The sequence below is a fragment of the Coturnix japonica genome, chromosome 1, assembly GCF_001577835.2.
Source record: "Coturnix japonica isolate 7356 chromosome 1, Coturnix japonica 2.1, whole genome shotgun sequence".
Taxonomy (NCBI): domain Eukaryota; kingdom Metazoa; phylum Chordata; class Aves; order Galliformes; family Phasianidae; genus Coturnix; species Coturnix japonica.
In genome coordinates, this window is record NC_029516.1 from 64,182,346 (window position 1) to 64,203,168 (window position 20,823).

Below are 20,823 nucleotides of genomic sequence, written 5' to 3' on the forward strand. Positions count from 1 at the left end.
TAAAAACTTATTAGAACTTTAGAATTCCAGGTAGTGATTTGATGATCTGGAGACGTAATGTATAAAATCTGTTATTAAGTCTTAGTAAATCTTTTTCTTTCTGGAACCTGGAAATCCATGCATCAGTTCTTTGGTGCAGTTCTGGAGTCTGCTTCCTCACTTATTTATGAGCTGACCATCGTTTTTGTTTTTGTTGGCTATTGCAGCACAAAACGCATGTAGTCTGTTTTGTCTGGTTACCCTGGGGGCCAAGATCTGCTCGACCTCTTCTTTCATCTGGCTTTGGCAGACAGCAAAAGTAGGCTCATTACAATGTGATGCTGAGCCTCCTGCTGCCAGTGAAAGCTTTTTATTTTAAGCAATGTTTTTTGCATTGCAATGCTGAAATGAAATGCTGCCAGCCTGAATGATGCAGTGTACTTGTGTCCTCTTCACCTCAGCTACATACTTACCTCTTCAGTACAAACTTTCTTTTTTTTTTTGTTCTAATTTCCACATAACACTTCACCTCCGGAGTAAACCCGCGAGAAGAAAGGTAGTAATCACACAACTGATGCTTGCCAGCACCTTCTCTGTGCAGCCTGCTGGGCTATAGATGCACTCTACAGAGCGCTTTGCAAGGCAAGGATCTATCCCTGAGTGCTTGTTATGCACTGCAGTCCCACTGTTCATTAAAAACTTTGTGCCAGCTGAGGATATCATTATTAGCACTAATTGGTGTATAGCTCAGCCAGCTTCGCTTGACATGAGGATGCTCATCAGTCTTCGATGCTGAAGAATCTCTCTCTTTGAGAGTAACAGCACTTTGTGCAACTTTCCTTAGCCTCTCACACCTGCCAAATGCATTTGCAACATCATCAAAAAGCATCCCCTAACTTTTGGCCATCATAATAATATAGTACGAGTTCCAGAAGAGAAATTTGTTTTTCCTAAATAAGTTTCAGAAGAATGCTGCCACTCATGATGCACACTGTACTATTTTTAAAGATCACTTTCTAGAACAAATATCCCTGGGACTTCAATGTGTGAACAGAGATCAATGTTTTACATACTGGAACAAGTTGTTTCAGCTATGCCTGTGTCTTGCCAAGAAACAGCAAAGCTAAATGAAAATGCTAGTACAAAAATGATAAGCATGAAAATAATAGCACAGAAAGGATAGCATTTCCTTTTCTTGCCAAACACTCATTTCTACTCCTGTGTGTTCTTTCCTGGTGATGGAGTCCTCAACAAATCTCATTTCTTCTTTACCACAGAAAAAGAGATTCAGTGAGATGGCATTCTTGTCCTGCATTCATATGTGACAAAAACTTAACATAAGCAAACGGGACAAAAATTGTAATTTCAAGAGAATTTGTGTAACATATGAAAGATGGATGCACTTCAGTGTCTATAATTACAGGTCTCTTTCTGCCCATAATTACCTAATGTACTTGAAAGGCGGGAAAATCAGTACAGGGTGATGTTTTGAGTTTTTTGTTTGTTTGTTTGTTTTGGTCAAAATATAATTGATGATGGCTTCTTAAATAGGCTTTTGATTCATATTTTAAGTTTCAGAGCACTTCTCATGGCGACTGACTATAATTTACAGAAATGGATAACAGCAGGTCCTAGAAAGCAGGAACTGATTTTGACTTTAGCTTTCAGTTGGCAAGTTACCAATTACTTCTAAAAAAGCTTCGACCACTCTGTGTGGATGTACATACTGCTGGCCCTATGGCAGTATGAGATGGCAAGATAGCCTAGGTATCAGCTCTGTTCTGCTGACGTAACTCACTCTGCAGCACAACTTACAGGTCTGCTTTGAAGGGTTTTGATCATCTCAGATTTAATGAACTTCCTGAGCAGAGAATTTTATGTGCATATATTATTTAGCAGTAACACCCAATTGGCAGCAGACACAATAGATGCTGATTGATGGGTTTACAAAGAAGTGTACTAACTACAAACTGTGCCCAAAATTCCCTCTCTTTGGCAAGAACTGATCAAACGTGAAGTAAAACAATGCAAATATCAAAGCACGTTCGTCAAATCTTGAATGAAAATCTAAATGAAATTCACCATGCAATGTATGAATATATGTATAGGCCTGGAGATTTTAGTGCAAAGCAAAACATTTATTTGCAAGTTTGGAGGCATGCTTCCTGCCTCAGCCTTTTTTCCTTAGTACTGAGAAACTTATCTAGCTTACAGCTTCCAAAGATAGTGTACAAAGGCTTCTAAAGCCACCATTAATTGCAGTAAGCAGATTTGCAAAATCCTTTCTCTTCTGCGCAAAGATCTTCATCAAGCCTCCAATTCAGCTACCTGGAAGACTATTTGTTGTTATCTGATATTGCTGGAAACTCAGATGTCTTTATTGCTAGAATAAAAGTCAACAAATAAGAAACTGCTATCACGCACTAAAATGCAGGCATGCAGACAGGATAAGGGATGTTAGAATGACACGTGGATGAGGTTCCCCTTAGGTTGTAAGGTGTGCTCAAGTTATTTGATCATAATTGTATTGGTTTGTGGATTTTTGGCAGAGTGACACAGGAGACTGTACTCAGCCTGTGCTCTCAGGAAGACCTCCTAGTAAGGTTTTCTAACTCACTGTTGCCCCTGCATTGCTGCCTGGTTTTAATAGGTTTCTCAGATTTTAAGTTACTGGGGAGTCAGTTCAGTTCTGTTCTACATTTGTGAAAATTCTTGCACAGTGAAGCCCAAAGCTTGCATTCCTACAGTGTATATAAAGGAGTAAAATGCTACAGCCCAGGGTTGATTAACAGCATCTAAAGAGCATGCAAAATTTCCCTTGTAGATTTGAGACTTTCCGAAAGAAGTTTCTGTCTAACCACTGTAACTTTCAGAGAATTTCTAAGGACTTCACACCTTCTTTTTAGTTTTTCCTGCTTTACTTTGCTTTTGCCTTTTCCAGATACAGTGGTTGTTCATAGTAATAAGCCCTAAGAGACAAGACAGCGTAATACTTCTGAAAATACAACAGATGCTTGTAATATCACTGCTCTCTCTGCAGGGATTTCTGTAAACTGATTTCCTGCCTCACTCAGCATGTTAACATCCAGGAGCAGAATATTGCTTGTTGAATTTATAATGGAGTGGGGCATTCCAAAAATTGATCCATGGGGCCATAGAAGTATAGAAATTCCAAACTATATGTCATCAAGCTGCCTTTTCTTTGCTGCTTCTCAAAGATAATTCAGTTTGCATTTACAGGCTACTCTGAATAATCTTTACTCCATGCATCCTTAGCAAGAAACTGTCAAGAAGAATGATTATCTGCCAAGTACTGACATGTTTGGGAATATTCAGAATGAGGTTTAGCGTGTTACTCAAGTGAAGGATTTCTTTTGTCACCCTTGAAATATGCATTGTCACTTTGGCAGCCTCTGGGTCCAAGAAGGTGTGCAGTGCAACGAGACATGTAAGCGAACTTGAATCAGGCAGAACAGTGTGCATGATAAATGAGAAAAATAAGTCACCAGGAAAGCCTGGGATACCAGTAGGAGGGACAGAAGGGACAGGAGGGACTCAGTCTTAGGTGAGCTGGGAAGATTGGGCTGATTTTATTTTCTTCTTCCTTTACAGATTTCTGGGTGCATGAAAGGGATTAGAGAGAAAATAAGTATGAAAAATATAGAAGCCCATGGGAAAACAAACAAACAAACAAACAAAATAACCCCACTAAAGTCTTGGCTTCCAACATTCAGTTATTTTATAGCATTATTTTGTCCTCTTCATCTCCTCAAACTTCCTGGTGCTAAATAGCACCAGTAGCAGTAGCAGTACCAGCTTCTATATTCACTTGTTAATTGTCTGCTTATCCCACCCATACCTTAAGTACTTTATGAACACCATTCATCATGTGTTCAGCTTTTTCAAACACTCTGGACACTTTAAATCAATCCACAGACAAACCCTTCCTCCTCTGCACCTCCTCATCTTACGAAGCCACAGCGCCCAGCAAGGCTTTTCTTTGCTCCTTATTTCTGGCACTGATGAACTGTAGATATTATCCAGGTTATTATCTACAACTGCTTATCAGTCACATTCTTGAGTTCCCCATTGTCTCAGTTCCAGATTTACAAAATAATTAGACAGTCTGTCACCGCTTTGACCAACTTACAATATTTAGCTGTAAGTGTATATATTCCAATGGTCTATGAATACTTCTTGTCTTTTGAAACCTGTTGTTTGATTCTGAGGATAAATCAGTTTAAAAGAATCATGCTGTAGGGCATTGCAGATGAGGTCCAAACTTGATGCTTGTGTTCTAATGTGCCCTCTTCATGGGATGCTGGAAACTCAAGAGGAGTGGAGTGTAGTGATGGGGCGTTGGTCAGCTTCTGAGTCTCAGCTTTGTCCTTTTGTATGATGTTTGCTGCCTAAGCACACTGATTTAAAAGTATGGTAATTCAACTTTCTAGAAATTTCTGGAGTGGCTCACATTTTCTCTACAACTGCCTCATCAAACCACTCCTAAATGATGCTTCTGCTCTCTCTAATTCTTGAGAGTACTGATTTTTCCTGCACCTCAACTCCTTTCTTTTCAGCTTGAGGATACGCAGTTAAAAAAACTAGTTCCGTATGCATAAGCATGTCCAGAAAGAAATCCTATCAATACCACTGGGTAGCAATTTGTCTTTTTGAATTCTTTTTGGTGATGCCTTAAAGAATTTGCATGAATAGAAGACAGGTAGGCATTAAATGGTGATGAATGGATACCCTGGCTTGAACACGAAGCAGTAATCTCAGCCTGAGTGATGAAGCTGGGGTGTTAAATCGATTCCTATAGAACAGTAAGATGCGTGCTCCCAGGGTACCTCTTCAGCCCTGACTGATATTGCTGTTAAGGATGCATTTGCAGGGAAGTGTGGTGGATGTTTAGGACCTGCTTCAGTCAACACAGCCCCATAAGTTTCAATAGAACTCTGCCGAAATAAATGAAGGCCAAGTTTTTTACACCGCCATTTACAGCATGCGCTGTTTGGATGAAAGAGAATTGCAACTGTACACTGGCTTTTAAAAATATTTTCACTCTTGAAAGAAGCCTGATTCACAAAGTATATGAACCATTGAATTATAAGGCAACAGATTTTATTCAGAACACTCTAAATATGCAAATTTATGGGAGGGGAAGCAATATTCTTATTCCTATTTAGGATGGGCTTGATAGACAGAAATAATTCTCTTGTCACTCGTTACAGAGAAGAATTATTAATTTTGCTTTGTCTGTGGAAAGGCAAAAGCCAGCAATCATGTTACAAAGTAGGTTGCATAAATTGCTTGACTATCAATGCCTCTCTCTCTATCACATCTTATGAAGAAGAAAAGATTTCTTAATGGTGCCAGGTTCCATTATAACAGTAGCACAACATAGTTTTAATTGACGCACACCATGTCTTAGGAAAATCACAGGCAAACACCCTGACCATTCAATTACCATATAAATAAGAATGCACGTATCTCCCCTCATATCAGCATCTTCCTTTTTTTGTTGTTGACAAAAATATGTTAATGGGTAAAAGCAGCTTTTCATTTGAATAATGACTTAATGCTTCTGTGAATTTCAGATGGTGGATTAAGCCCTTTCTTTAAAAGTTTGCAATTTCCCTATAGTTCACCAGCTGTCTTTGCTCAAGGGAAAAGAAAATAAAGGCAAATGAGTGGCTTCAAACCTCAGCACCTGCTTGGGTGATGCTGTGGTTATATATCTGTATAGGGAAATGAAGCACACAAGTCCTTTGCTGTCTTTCATCCAAATACCTATCATGGATGTGATACAGGAAAAAGAGAAGTAACGTGCTTTATGGTGTAGGCTAATTTTCTGCTTCATGTCTAGCCAAGAGGAGCTTATTTTGCATGTACATGCTTCAGGTTTACAAGATTTCCAAGGAAACATGTTACTACTTTCTTCTGATCTTATGAAAAAAGAGGAAAGAGGAAAGGAATTACATGCAGGGCAGTTAGCTCAAAATTCAAACCAGTGTTGCTGCTCAAGTCACTTTCCTATTTAAGGAAATAAAATAAAGGCAACACTATGCTCCCCACACCTCATTTCTGAAGTAATTTAACCTTGCACACTGAATGCTTAGTAGGAGTTTTGAGCATTCCAGGGAGGGTTAGAAGGTGCTTTGTGGCTGAGCCTTGTCTGAGTGGAGCATCAAATCTGAAATTAAACATTGCAGTATACAGTAAGTAGCACAGGGCTCTGTGAGTGGTCATCAGATTAAATCCACTGTTAAGGTTGCAGTCCTGAGTCAGCTGTAAACAAGAAAGCTTCCACTAGATGGAAGGCTCTTCTTTCTGCTTTCTCCTCATCTCTTTACTAACTGAGACTCAGACCTGAAATCCACTGTGCTCTGATTGTACACCCGTGTCACTTGGGAAAGCACTTACACTCACTGACAACTCACTTTGCAAGGGCCAACTGATTTTCAGAAGGTGTACTTAGCACATCTGCGTGAAAAATCCAATCTGTTAATTATTAGCTCCAAATGATGTCAATATATATGCAGGTTGAAAACACTGGGCCTTGCAGAACAGTGATTTGTTCCTCTCAAGTGAATTCCTTAATGAGTCTATCCCTCTGATCATTGGAATAAGAATCTATGTTCTTTTGTCTCGCTAGGGAGGAAAATAATTTACATTGCGGTATGTGTTAGGAATGGTGCAGATGAAGGAAGGTGTAAGCAGATACCTATACTTGTATTTGCTGCTGTAGGATTTGCTGTGTTTCTCTCCTGAGGACTGTTATTGTAATAGTTGCTCTATAGTACAAGGACATCTTTCTTTACTTTAGCTAATCAAAGGGCTCCTTCCCAGGTCTGTCCTGGCTGTGGCATAGGATTTAGCTTACTCATCATCTTTAACAAACAGCAAAAAACAAAACAAAACAAAAAAAAAGGGCAGGATTCAAACAAACGCAATATTTATATGTATATATCTATGTCTGTTAAATTTCAATTTAGGTTATTTTTATACTAGTTCTGAATTTTTGGTCCACTTAAAATGTACCTGTGTTTTTAATTTCATACATCTTACTCTAAAAAGCGAAACAAGATAATCCATGATAGCATACACAGAAGATGCAGCCTAATAAATACAAGTCAACAGAAGCCATATGGAACATGAATATGATTGCCTTGCTTTGCTGCCCATTATCATCTTGGTCTAGTTCCATATGGTCACTGAGCTCTGTTTACATGACTTTGATGTGTAGGCATCTATGTCATTGGAATTGTTAACCAATTAATAAAAATCTATGGCCATATGTGCTGATACTACTGTTTGCTGTTTTATTTGCATTGGAAACTGATTTGGGAAGAACTTCATTCTCAGTTCTGTTCTGATGATAATGTCCTTTTAAACAGAGATTCTGCTCATGGTTGAACTTCTAATTTGTGGTTAGAGAGCTCTTGATTCAAATTGATGTAAAGCTCTTGGTAAAAATTCAGATCCAAGCTGTTAATGACCTGAAAAATCCAGATCTTCATGGTTCATAACTTGGGAACAAATTCTGATTAATGAATGCATGTCCGAAAGTAAAGTGTAAGTCATCACCATACATATAATTTAGGAAGGCGTTAAATACAAAGTAGAAGAAACTCATAGGATTCTGAACAAGTGCTGAAGAAATTGATAAAACAAATCTGGTTTCAAGATCATTGAAAAAAAACTGGAATGGGTTAAATATCACATGTTGGTTGATGACCAGCTCTTTCACTGATGCCATTAAAATCTTCACAAGAGGTAGATTTTGTCATGTTCTCCCACAGAAAAAATTGGGCAACTGTTTTGATGTATCAGGTTCACATAGAGAGTCAGAGCCTTGGCTGGGTGGACCAATGCGCTTCTTACAGAAGTTTTATGGTTGCAGAGCAAATTTTACATAAAAATCGATATCTATGATCTTCATCGGCTGTTATTTGTCTCTTCATTCCAGGAATTTTCAGAGCCCTGCTCACTTCACTTTTTGTTTACATTATTTACTAAAACAGCAAATGTATTTGTACAGCAGCGGTTCAGCAGTATTTGTGGGTCATCCAGCACTACTTTTGCAGTTATTCTATGCATCATAATATTCCATGCATGATTTGCCAGAATAAATAGTTTTACTGCTTAATTCAGTAACGCTAACTCAGCAACTTAGAATTTGGCCCTCACTAGCATTTATCTCCTATAAAAAGGAATGATACTGAAAAGAGCCTGTGAAATCACCAAACTGCAATCACCATAGCTCACTAGTGCTAATTACCATGGAATTTCCTGTTTGAGGAAATCCAACTGTGAGTTCATAAACATGCGTGAAAGCAAATGGAGAGGAAAAACAAAATTCAGACAACTCTTCAGTCACTTAAACGTTGCTTTCAAATTGCAGCTTTCTTTTTGCATTCCATTCTGTTCTGCAGCAATGAAAGGCTCTGAGAAAGCTGCAGGAAGGGGGGAAGTACGAAAGAAACAAGACCTGAAAACAAGCAGTTACTTTTCTTTTAATGACGTGTATTTTATTTTTACTCTAAGTGATATAATGGGAATTTCTTCTCACTTTTTAAATGATGTTTTTTGCTTTATTACTCTTACAGTAGCGCTGCACTGCCATTGTAGAAAGTGCAGATAAATACAAAGATTACTGCTGAATATGGAATTTGTGTATTTATGTTGCATTCATTGTGGTAACTGACACAATACACATTATAAATAGCAAACAATAAGAGATACAGTACCCTGTATTAAGTTATGTTTTGTTGTTGTTGGAAAGCTCTCATTTGCAACAGTCTCTAAAGGAAATTTTAACAATAATGAATTATATTCCTTAAGTGAACTTGTATATAAATTTTAGATTTACAGATGATAAATAACATATATTTTGTTCTTGTTCACACGAATTAAAAGGCTGGGGTACATATATGCATTTAAGAGTCACAGTGGTTACATTCACCCTTATCGTACTCCCTTATTTTGAAGAAAAAAAAGACTGTATGACATAGTAAGTGTAGCCTGGTAAGATGTCAGAGCATTTCTCAAAAACATAACTTTGCTGGCTTTGTTGATCTTTCCTTCTGTTGGCATTAAGTCAGATGCCCTCAGGGCTGAGATTTATCTTAGGGATTCACAGTGCAAACCTGTTACATTTTGAAAGAAAACTGAGGATGTCCTTTACCAAGTAAAACCCTGTAGTCTGATATTACAACAATATATCATCACTCAAATTTGCTTGCTCTGATGAAACTAATTCTACACTTTGCTTTAGATCCTGGCTACAGAATATTGATCACCTACCAGTGCAGTTAAATCAACACAAGTGATATACACCTTGCAAAGACATTTAGCCAGGAGGAGATGATGAACAACTGAGTTAACACTAAAGTCTTCCAGTGATTATTCTATAATCCTTGCAGTTATCACTGCTCTGATTTGAACTCTGCTTCTCAGAAGATCTCAGGGACTGGAAGTTCCCCTCTTCCAAATTTCTAGATAATCTTTTCTAAAATTGAGCTCAGACTCAGAGGTGGGTGCCCATCTGATGTTCTTTCTAAACATCCTATTTACTCAAACACACAAAAGGACTTAGAGGAGAATACATACATGTCTGTATTTGCCTTCCTCCCATCCTGTTTGCACTACAGTTCTAAGGAATTAAACATCACTCTCAGCAAGGACCTCACTGTGGTTTTTACCATCTGGAAGAAAGGAGCCTGAAGTCTCATGTCAGTTGGGAAGTAACTTAGGAAGTGTAAAGTCCATGGAAAGAGATCTCTTAGAACAAAGTAATGCAAGAGAAATAACTCTCTTTGGGCTCTTACCCATGAACTTCACTTCCACACCACATTTTGAGACAGCAGTCAGATACAATTGGACACAAGCAAAATGATTTGCTTTAAAATAATAAGTTTTATTCCACATCTATTAATTGGAAGTGTTCAGAAAGAAGAAACTAGAAGCATTGGTTTTCAGCTGCTCTTTTGTGGTTACAGACAAAATGTAATGCATTTGAAACATATGCAAAGTAATCTTAGGGCATTCAGGTTGCATGCATAAATCCACAAAGGCATGATGGTAAATAAATCTGGGCACCATGCAATTTGAATGAAAGGTTTTGCAAAAGAGGCCTCTGAGGCTGTCTTTGAAGCAAAAAACATATATAACATTTGGCTTTTTCAGCCTGAGGAGTAAGTCCAAAATCAATCACAAAAGCACACTGCGCTTTAATTTCAGGTCAGACCTAGAGGACACAACAGCTCAGGAAAGACTTGGAAAAATCTGGAGACTTTTGGGGGGACCTGGTGAGAAAACAAAGTGATCGAAGCAACTACAGGCTCTTTTATCTGACCTTATTAGTACACAAAGCTTTAGAACGAATGAAAAACTAATTAAAGATGTGGAGGTAAACACAAAACTTGTTAAAATGCAAAAGGACTCCACCAAGGAAAGAATATACCAGACTAAGCCCATATCTTTCTCTGATAAATCATTTTTTCAAACAATGAAAATACAGTAGATCAAATCTATCTGGACTTCAGTAAAACATTAGAGAGGATGCCATGCGAGAAAATATTAATTAAGATGAAGAGATGTGGATGAATGTAAGAAATGAAAAGTAAGGACAATAGTGTGAGCTGAAAGGGAAGCTCTGGATGGAAGCATGTTGCTATTGCAGTTCCATAGGGACCGATCTCAGAACTAATCTTAGTTAAAATTTTATTAGTGACCTTGGCGCGAAAACCAATGAACGCTAATGAAATTTGCTGATGACATAAAGCCAAGACCTGCTGTTACAACAGAGAAGGACTGAAATACCCCGTGGAAAGAATCCTAGGAATCTGTGGATAGGAGAAAGAAATGATGCACAGTCTAATGGCAGAAATACAAAATTGCACACTTAGCAGAAGTTCACATTAATTTTAATTGTGTGGGGTGATTACTGAGAGGCAGATATGAGTTCACAGCGAGCTGCTTTTTGTTTGGAAATGTGGCGGAAGGGACATGCAGTGCAGCGGTAGCCATAGGGGGATGCTGCTTTGGCTGTACCCAGCCTCTCCTCTACAGTGGCAGCAAGGAAGGGGAGTCTGGCAGCATTTTCCTGGAATCATGGAAGCATCTGGAAAGTTGTGACTCAGTAAAGTGGTGTCTTGGTGCCTCTTTTTGTGTCTTTTTTTTTTCTCCTATGATTTATTTCAGCTCACTTCCTAAACCCCACCCTCTTTCTGGCAATTACCACTTCTCATCATGAGTACGAGGAAGCACTTTGGAAACAGAACATCTCAGGCAAAACTTGGACAGTTTAAGCTTAAGTATTTTATCTTTATTAGGATACTAATGGTACTTTGGCATCTTAATGGCATAGGGATGTCTGGGTAGCCTGGAGGAGCTACAAGTGTAATACACTAGTGAAAAAGCTATGTGAAAAGTTATGTGTCAGCCATTTGTAGGGTGTATGTATTTGTTTAGGCTGTGACATCACACTGTGCAGTTGTCACCTGTTCACTCCCCTGATGGATGGAGTAAAGCCACCACACAGGCCTTGCACAAGGGCTGCACTTAGCTTTTCTGCTGTAGATCACTAAGTGAACTACAGAGGGTGGTTTTGCCAATAGAATCACAGAATAGCTCAGGTTGGAAAAGACCACAAAGATCAAGTTCACCCACAGCCTAACCATACTACCCTAACAAACCTCCACTACAACATGACCCTGAGCACATCCAAATGGTTTTTAAACACATCCAGGGATGGTGACTCAACTACCTCCCCAGGGAGGCTATTCCAGCGCTTAACAACCCTTTCTATAAAGAAGTTTTTCCTGATATCCAACCTAAACCTCCCCTGTTGCAACCTGAGGCCATTTTCCCTCATCCTGTCACCAGTAAGAAGAGACCAACCCTGCTCTTGCTGCAATCATCTTTCAGGTATCTGAATACAGCAATAAGGTCCCCTCTCCCCTCAGCCTCCTTCTCCCCAGATGAAACATCCTCAGTTCCTTTAGTTGATCCTCACAGGACATATTCTCCAATCCTTTCGCAAGCCTTGTTGCCCTTCTGTGGACGTTCACTGCTCCGTACTGTATTCAGGTGGCAACTCTCAAAAACTCAATATCTGATTTTTCTTTCCTCCTCAACAATAGAGGCATTAAAATGAGATTAATTTCCATACCTTGCTTTTGCATCCGGTTTTATTCTCCTACTCCCCTCAGGACTAATTCAGTTAAACTCTAGGCTATGTGACTGTGGAGATGGGATGGTGAGTGACCCTGCGGGGCAGCAGCAACCTCAGGCCTCTTGCCAAGTCCTGCAACAAGAAGAGAAAGCGAAAGTCCAGGGCGAATCTGAGACTTTCCAGTACCTCTACCTACCCCTCGGCCAGACTGGCTCTAAGTCGCCTCGGGCAGACTCTCTCCCCGCACGCCTCCGCGTGGCCCGCTGCCGGCCTCCCCCACCCTGAGTGCCTGAGGTGAGGGCGACCGCCTCGAGCATCACCTCCTCCAGGGGGCTGGACGCTCCGTGCCCCGGATCCGGCCTCGCTCCTCCTCCGGCCGCCCGCAGGTGAGGCCGGCCCCGGGGCGGTGCTGCTGTTGCTGCCGCTGCCGCCGCCCGCCCGCTCGCCTCGTCCCGGCCTGGAGAAGCACCTGTGGTGCCCGCCGGCCCCACCGCCTCCGCCAGGTACGTGAGGCCGGCACAGCCGCCCGGGCTCGCCGGTTTTGCGGGCAGAGAGGCTGCGAGCTGCGGCCCCGCCTGGCTCCAGTCCTCGGGAGTCTACTCTTGTTTTCCCCGGGAAGGGCAAAAGCAGCTGGGAGTCTCCGGGAGGGAGAGGGCTGTTCGCTGTAAGGGTCCGTGGAGAGCTCTGTGAAGCCTCATGTGGGTAAGTGTGTGTTTAACCAATCCCTGGGGAAGCGCTGACTTGGAGCCAGCCTGAAGTGGAGGTATGAGCACATCCCTTTCACAGGGTTCTTTCATTTTTACAGCTCTCACTATCATAGGGTTTAAAGGTCACAATGAGGGAAGGGGGTTATGCCCTAACCTCCAGTGGGGTTATGCCCTAACCAGCAATATATGAGGCTGTTGGCTCATTTGTCCCAGCACTGAGCCCTGTGGCTGTTTACACAGGGATATGACTCAGTTTGGGAGGATTCTGTACTTCCAGAATGTGTTGTCTGATGGTTGGTGGGTGGCTTTGTGCTCTCGTGGTCATGCCTGCTGGTTTTGTGGGAGGACCAAACGTTCTGCATGTGAGACCTGCTTCAAACCTGAAGCTCACGTTGCTGTAAAACGTCACTGGGAAAGGGGAAAGGGCTGGTAAGATTGTAGCGTCAGATGGTTGTCTGGATACTGCTGTGGTATACTGTGGGTATAGAAGCCTGCAACACTGTAACTAGAAGCCACAAAATCTCATACAGGATGTCTCTAACTGTATATGCTGCATTTTTAGGGTTTTCTTTCCTCCTCATGCTATCAGCCAATTGAAAAACTGATTCTTCTTCATTGCTACCATAAAATGTGTATGATTTGTTTGATTTTTCAGTGTCGCAGCGTATTTTTCTCTGAAACCATAAAGGCTGCAGCCTTGAGTGACCAAAAAACACGATATGCCGTTAAGATCTGTATCATTGTGCATCTGCACAAGGGGCTTGTCCGTGAAACTTCCATTCTGACCTGTCCAGCTGTCCCAGTTGGTGGTGCTGCCACTTTATTTCCTGGTAGGATTTGCAGGTAGGAGCATGGCAGGGTTTAGCTGAGGCTGACCGAAGCTCACAGGAGCTGCAGTAGCCCAGAGTGTAGTCTGGAGCCGGTCCAGCTGGGGAGCTGCTGCCAGCATTCCTGCAATTCCTCCCTTACAGCCGCCCTTGGGAACGCACCCTGGTATAATTCATCCATCCAGAGGCCGCAATTCAGCATAGACAGAAGAGGCCAAGCCTCTCTTCCTATGCTTGTGCTGTAACTAAACAGTTTGCCCCAAATCTGAGGGTAAAACCTGTTTCCAGAAGGATCTCTTTCCCCTTCCCACAGATTTCAGATGACACCACCAAGGCATCGCAGTGCACAGCAAAGAGTCTCCTGTCCTTTATGATGTGCCTTGTAATGTTGTAACTGTGCTGATACTTTTACATTTTTCTCTTTTTAACACAGCTGAGCTCTTAGTCTGTTACTCAGGCCCTGTGCTGAGTGATCACTGAGCTGCTTTGGTCTGGTCTGTTCCATGCTGAAAGTCCAATCTATGTGGCTAGGTACAAGAGTGAAAGCTCTTTCCTGAGCAACATAAGGGGCCAGAGGATGTAGGGACCTCTCCTCTATCCCTACACCTCTTCAGAAGAGAGGTGAGCTGTGCTTCTGTAAGGCATTTTGGGATCAAAGTGTGACTTTTCTCACAGACTTGTTACTAATCTTTGGCATGTTTTCTAAAAGAACATGCCGTTTTATCTCAAATTCAGCAGTTTGCTGAAGAGGGTTTTTAAAAGAACTAAAACAGATGAAGATTCTGTAACAAAGTAAGTTCCTTTTAAGAGTTGCTTTAACACAAATAAGGTGCTTGTTCCAGTGGCTTCAGATAAAAAACATGCAGTAGAACTGACTTTGAAATGTGAAATGAAAGTGACTTCCCTTTTTCATTGTTAGAGCAGGAATTCAAAAAGTAAATAGCCACAGTGAGATCTAAACTGTATTTTCTGGTTTGAATAAATGTTTAACAGTAGTACAGCTACAGGGAAAACTTATAAGAGGTACTTTTATCCTGCTCTTACTAAATCTTAAGCTTTTCTTTAAGTATCTGGATTGAAGTCATTGTTTGGCAGAGCTGAGTATATATTCTGTACGCTTACATGGGTTTTAAATGTAACATAGTCGGTTTATTAATTTATTTATTTACTTATTTATTTATTTATTTTCCTTCAGATAAAATGTTCAAAGTCAAAACTGACCTTGATAAAAAGTGTTTGTGTGCAGTATAGCTGTAAGCATTTATACTGCACTGACTGGTTTGGTCTGAGTTTGAAATTCAGCTATGATTGAACACTTGTTCTTTGGTAGACATTATTGCAATTAAAACTCCAATTTTGTTTAATTTTTTTTTTCTTAAAATTACAGATGTTTCACATTTTTATGGGACTTAAAAGACTTTTATAATGATGAAAATAAAGATAGGATAAATATTGTTGCCTCCAGACTGTGCATGTAATAGACCAAAATGTTATTGTGACTATGGATGCACCTCAGAGAGGTGGAAAAGAGGGGATCCAAGCAGCCGAATGTTCATTGTGTCTACAGTTGAGGTTTCGGATTTAGAATCATAGAATGGTTTGGGTTGAAAGGGACTTTTAAGAACATCTAGTTCTAACCCACTGCCATAGGCAGTGACACCTCCCTCTAGACCAGGCTGCTCAAAGCCCCATCCAACCTGGCCTTGAGTGCCTACAGGAAGGGAGCATTCACAACCTCACACTGCAGTGTCTCACCGCCCTCACAGTAAACAATTTCTTCCTGATATCTAGTGTAAATCTACCCTCTTCCAGTTTAAAAACATTTTCATTTTTCCTATTGCTACCTACCCTTATAAAAGGTCCCACCCCAGCTTTCCTGTAGGTCCCTTCAGGTACTGGAAGGCCACTACAAGTCTCCTTGAAGCCTTCTCTTCTCCAGACTGAAAAGCCTCAACTCTCTCAAGCTGTCTTCATATGGGAGGAGCTCCATCCCCTTAATCATCTTTGAGGCCCTCCCCTGGACCTGCTCCTGCAGCATCATGTCCTTCTTGTGTTGGGGGTTCCAGAACTGGATGCAGTACTCCAGGTGGGGTCTCACAAGAGCAAAGTAGAGGGGCAGAGACACCTCCCTTGACCTGCTGGTCACACTTCTCTTGATACAGCCCAGGATATGGTTGGCCTTCTGGACTGCCAACACACACTGCCAGCTCATATTGAATCTTTCATCATTTCTTGCCAACTTCTGCACCAACATAACTCTTTTCCAGGCAAACAATGCAGCCATTATAGCAAGACACACCTCTTACAAGCTTGTGAGCAAGGCATGCCACACAGGCTGGAACTCCCTTTGCTTATGAAGGAAAAAATAAATGATATTTGTAACTGGCAGCTTTCCTGCACATCCCCTGATTTCATTGGTGCAGCTAACTGCAGAAAAGAAGTAGATATTATCATGCCCAGGAATGTGAAAAAGTGTAGGTAGGATTTATAATTAAAAAGAAAAACTTACGATTTTTTGTGGGGGAAGCAAAAAAAAAAAAAAAAAAAAAAAGAAAGTTGTATGGGCAGTATCAACATTTTAATGAAAAAAAATACTGCAAAAAATTAATTTGGAAAATTTGGGTCTTACTCTTTGATTTGTTGTTTTTATTGTTGCTACTGTTGTTTTGTAAGAAAAAAAAATAAAGGAATAACTTTAGGATATGTGAGTGAAAGTGCTGACTAAAGAAATGTTGGAGTCAGCAGTGGCTAACCAAAAGGCAATAGAAGAGCAGAAAAATTGTTAAACTAATGCTAAAAGGTCTTAATTTTAGAATCATTGCTGGAAATTACTGTAATAAGGCACAAAGTCTGTTGAATATATACGTTACTTAAGCTTGACACTTTAAAAACTGGCAACTGCCTTTTCTAAGAGAAAATTATAGGAAAAAAGAAAAAAGAAAAGCTTTTGATTTATCAAAAGAGAGGCTGGCAGTTAGTATTACCAGTATGCCCTGACCGAAACTAATATAAGCTCTTCTGCTAATGCTATAAAATATAAGGTATGTTTAAAGAGACCTAAATATAATAACTGACTTACAAAAGCTGATGTAAGAAACAAGAATATTTCAAGGAAGAAAAGTATTTCTTCTCAGCTTCTTCTGGAAGTCTTACCTTGTTCATTCTTTATTACTGAATTCACTTTATGTGATATTGATGCAACCAATATTTTTTGAGATTTTCTTCTCCTCTTCCCGTAGTCTGTCTTCTGGAAGCATAATCTTTGATCTATGATGACAATAATTTTCACAGAATATGCAAACAGTGACTAAAGATGGGGAGTAAGTAGCAAGAGCAAATGATCATGTGAGAAATAGCAATCCTCTAATCTTGAGAATGTGGAATATGATGTGTCAAACCACACAATCATAAGAAATTTTGGATCCAGTGAGTGCTGCCATTTACTATACCAGAGACTGCAGGTGCGTCTGAGAATCTGGAACTGTGTGTCCAACATCAGGCTCTGGGAATTAGTGGCCTGCACTGAATTCTATCTTTTAGCAATTATTCTGTGTTTTCATTAGAGAGGTGACTATATTCATTTTTCTTTGATTCTCAAGCCAATTCTTTATGTCATGCTACTCTCTGTATTCTTAGTCCTTTGAAGAAAAAATCATCTCTCCCTCTCTCTCCCTTTTGGAAACCCTAAATATATAGTCATTCCTTTGAGCACTTTTTTTTTTTTTTCCCATGCTTTTAAACTATACCAGAAATGAAGGTTGTATTTGTTTTCATCATTCAAAGAACATGGCAGATCATAGAATCATGGTATGGCTTGAGTGGGAAGGGATCTTAAAGACCATCATTCTCTTGGCCTGTACACATATCTGGGATTGCTGTGATCCAAGTGTAGCTCCTTGTACTTGGCCTTGTTGAATCTCACTAGACTTTCAAGCTTGCCCAGGTTCCATTGGATAGCATTCCTTCCTTCTGCTGTATCAGCTGCACTACTTAGCTTGGTGTCATCAGCAAACTTGGTGAGAGTGCCCTTGATTCTACTGTCTAGGTTGTTGATACAGATGTTGGAAGAGCAGTCATCCCAAGATGAACCCCTGTGAGATTCCACTTATTACCAACCTCCAGCTGGACACAGAGCCATTGACCACAACACTGTGGCTGCGACCATCCAACCAGTTCTGTATCCACAGAATAGTTAACTCTTCAAATCTCTTCAACTTAGAGATAAGGATGTGGTGTGGGACCATGTCGAAGGCGTTGTGGATCTATCAATGTAAAGGGAGTAAGCTAGAATTGGTTCTGAGGGAACCATCCTGTTAAATTTCTTACAGATTGTTACTTAGCAAACTTGTAGGTAGTCTTAAAATTGTCTCAGTAACGCTTTGTTTCATGATTTACAAAGTATCTCATTGGAAATTGTTGCCAGAGGCAAAAATAGATTTCAGATCTTTGATATTAGCTCTGAGACAATGCATTCTGCTCACCTCTGTGCACAAGCCTTGTCTCTGTGAGTACAGCAAGGCGGGAGGGCAATCACCAACAAGAAGGGTTGGTTATTCAGTGCCCCTGAATAACGTTTTCCTGTGCAGAAGCCTGTAATTAAAAATATATCTTATATACAGTAAATTTTTACCCTTACATTTTATGTATGCTGTGCAGCGTTTGTATTTCACTAGGCTTTTCAAACTCTGAAATCAAGCCTGCTGGAGTCTTTAGGCTTTCTCTTTTCCCTGGCTACCACAACCATTGAGGATTATATTGCTTTTGGCACAGTGTTGCAGGATCATGCTCATAAGGGCCAAAGCTTCAAGAGAAGTATTCACCAGGAATGCCTTGTAGGGAATTATTGGCATCTCTTCTCACCATAACTTTCCAAAACACGATGATCTTGAAGGTCTTTTCCAACATAAATGATTCTGTGATTCTCAGGCATTTATGGTGCCACTCAGCTGGCCACCACAGTGCTCATGCAGATAAGAAGGTGAAACTTCAGGTAGGTTCAAACAAAAGATGCCCAGGAAAATGGTACCAGGTCATTCCCAACTCCCACTCCTTCTCCCCCTTCTGTATTAACAGTGTTCTGTAGTGTCACTGGAGGCTCCAGTTCTGGAAGCTGCCCCAAACTTGAGAAGCCACTTGCTAGAGTCTGAGGCTGGAATTCCTAATTTTGGCATGTATTCTTCCAAGGAGGCTTTGAATAAAGTTTTTACAGTGCAGGCTGATCATTACAGCTTCAGAGCATACTGAAGGTCCCAGTATCTGATTTATTTCTGGCTTCAGTATATGGTAATCTGGACACCATTGTAGCTTTAGATGTACATCTGTTTAATACTGCTATATACCTTTGCATGGATATCATGATTATTGTCACCTATTGGATGAAAAATGAAAAAAATCAGGTTTTGTTTTGTTTAGTTGTTGTTTTTTTCCTGAAAATTATTCAATTGGTTTACTGGATTTTACCCTGTATTTAGAAGCTGAGAAATGACAGTTTCAGCCTCTGCTGAGGCTGAGTGCTACAGGGAAAGAAAGGTGACTCACAACAGAAGGTGGACAACTTTTGAATTTTATAGTAAGAACTGATGCTCTACTTAGGACAAAAAAACCCAAAAAAACCCAAAAAAACAACAACAAGAAAAAAACATCAAAAAACAAACAAACAAACAAAAAAAAAAAGCCTAAAAAAAACCCTGAATGTGTGATCCTATCCCTCCTTAGCTTGAGGTCAGTGTGAGTTATGGTGCTGACTGATTTCCCTGGGGATGAAACCTCATGTTGTCTATGCAGGAATGTCACTAAACGGGTAGGTGAGATTTTAGGTTAAACTTGTAAGCTGGGGAAAAAAAGCAGTGCCTGAAGGCTTAATATTATCTTCCCTGTTCCAGTGTGTCCACTGGGTGATGTTTGTTTTGGCAGTGTTTTTTGTTGGTTCTTTTTTGAGCTTTCTTGGTGGTAAGGAAATTCTTTTGAGACAGTTTGGGTAGCAGAATAAGTTGCGGTTCTGTTTGCAGCTTTATTTGTCTCAGCATCTGGATTTATTATACATACTGTTTTGCTTGACAGAAAGATTAAGCAGACTTGACAAACTCACAGTTGTAACCTTATCTTTGCAGTCAGAACCCTACTAGTCATGATAAAAGATATGTTGTTAAGATCTACAAAGGAAAATACTGAAGGAAAAATGGGAGGAGGTGAAAGGGGAGGTGGGGGGAAGAGAGAGAGAATCACAGAATCACAGAATCAAAGAATTGTAGAGGTTGGAAGGGACCTCTCGAGATCATCAAGTCCAACCCCCCTGCCAAAACAGGTTCCCTACACCATGTTGCACAGGTAGGCGTCCAGTCGGGTCTTGAATATCTCCAGAGAAAGAGACTCTACCACCTCCCTGGGCAGCCTCACTGTGAAGAAGTTCTTGGTACATTCGTGCGGAATTTCCTATGCTGTAGTTTCATCCCATTACCCCTAGTCCTGTCCCCACGCACTACTGAAAAGAGACCAGACTCACCACTATGGCCCCCACACCTCAGGTATTTATAAACCTGGATCAAATCCCCTCTCAGCCTTCTTTTCTCAAGGCTAAACAGACCCAGTTCGCTCAGTCTCTCCTCATAGGGGAGATGCTCCAGGCCCTTCACCATCTTAGTGGCCCTCCGTTGGACTCTTTCCAAGAGATCCCTTTTTGTTCCGGGGAGCCCAGAACTGGACACAGTATTCCAGATGAAAAGGAAAAGAAGAAAACCATTTAATTCAACAGGTGTCTGCAAGTAGAGCTGTAGAGCTTGGATGTAGTATCATACTGCATACTAGTGTTACATAAATACAAGTGATATAGGTCTTTTTTTATGAGTGTCATAAGTTTTGTTCTGTGTGTGGTGGCCTCACTGATTGTTTGCTGTTAGCTGGTGGCTTCCCATCTATAAATAGTTACACTACAGTTAAATCAGGAAGATGAACTGCATTTATAAGAACAAAAAAATAAGTAATTTTGAAGCAATCAATTATAACTAGCTTCCCATATCAAATTTGTTTCTTATTCCCTCTGAAACCTGCCATGGTTCATATTATTAACACTTAAAAAAAGCTTATCTTCCTTTTGTATAAGACCCATGCAAAGGAATTAGTTATGTAGTGAAGA

At 40.4% G+C, this 20,823-nt stretch overlaps 1 protein-coding gene and 1 long non-coding RNA gene across 4 annotated transcripts in view; one reads left to right on the top strand and one right to left on the bottom strand.

Annotated features, from left to right (window-relative positions):
• Positions 1–10,885: 10,885 nt before the first annotated feature.
• LOC107317509 lies at positions 10,886–12,590 on the bottom strand. Of its 2 annotated transcripts, XR_004308308.1 has the most exons (3): positions 12,478–12,590; positions 12,155–12,289; positions 10,886–11,104 (listed from the first exon to the last, which is right to left on the bottom strand). It is a non-coding gene; the product is annotated as an uncharacterized LOC107317509 (long non-coding RNA). The 2 variants fall into 2 exon arrangements; XR_001556907.2 differs by having other exon boundaries at positions 12,155–12,546.
• The window catches only part of ARHGAP8 (Rho GTPase activating protein 8), an 82,736-nt gene continuing 74,466 nt past the window's right edge, over positions 12,554–20,823 (top strand). Inside the window, exon 1 of one of the 2 annotated variants that reach the window (XM_015870204.1) lies at positions 12,554–12,660. The gene's annotated coding sequence lies outside the window, so the exon portion shown is untranslated. The remainder of the gene's footprint in view (positions 12,661–20,823) is intronic. The other variant, XM_032446453.1, reaches the window with a different exon arrangement.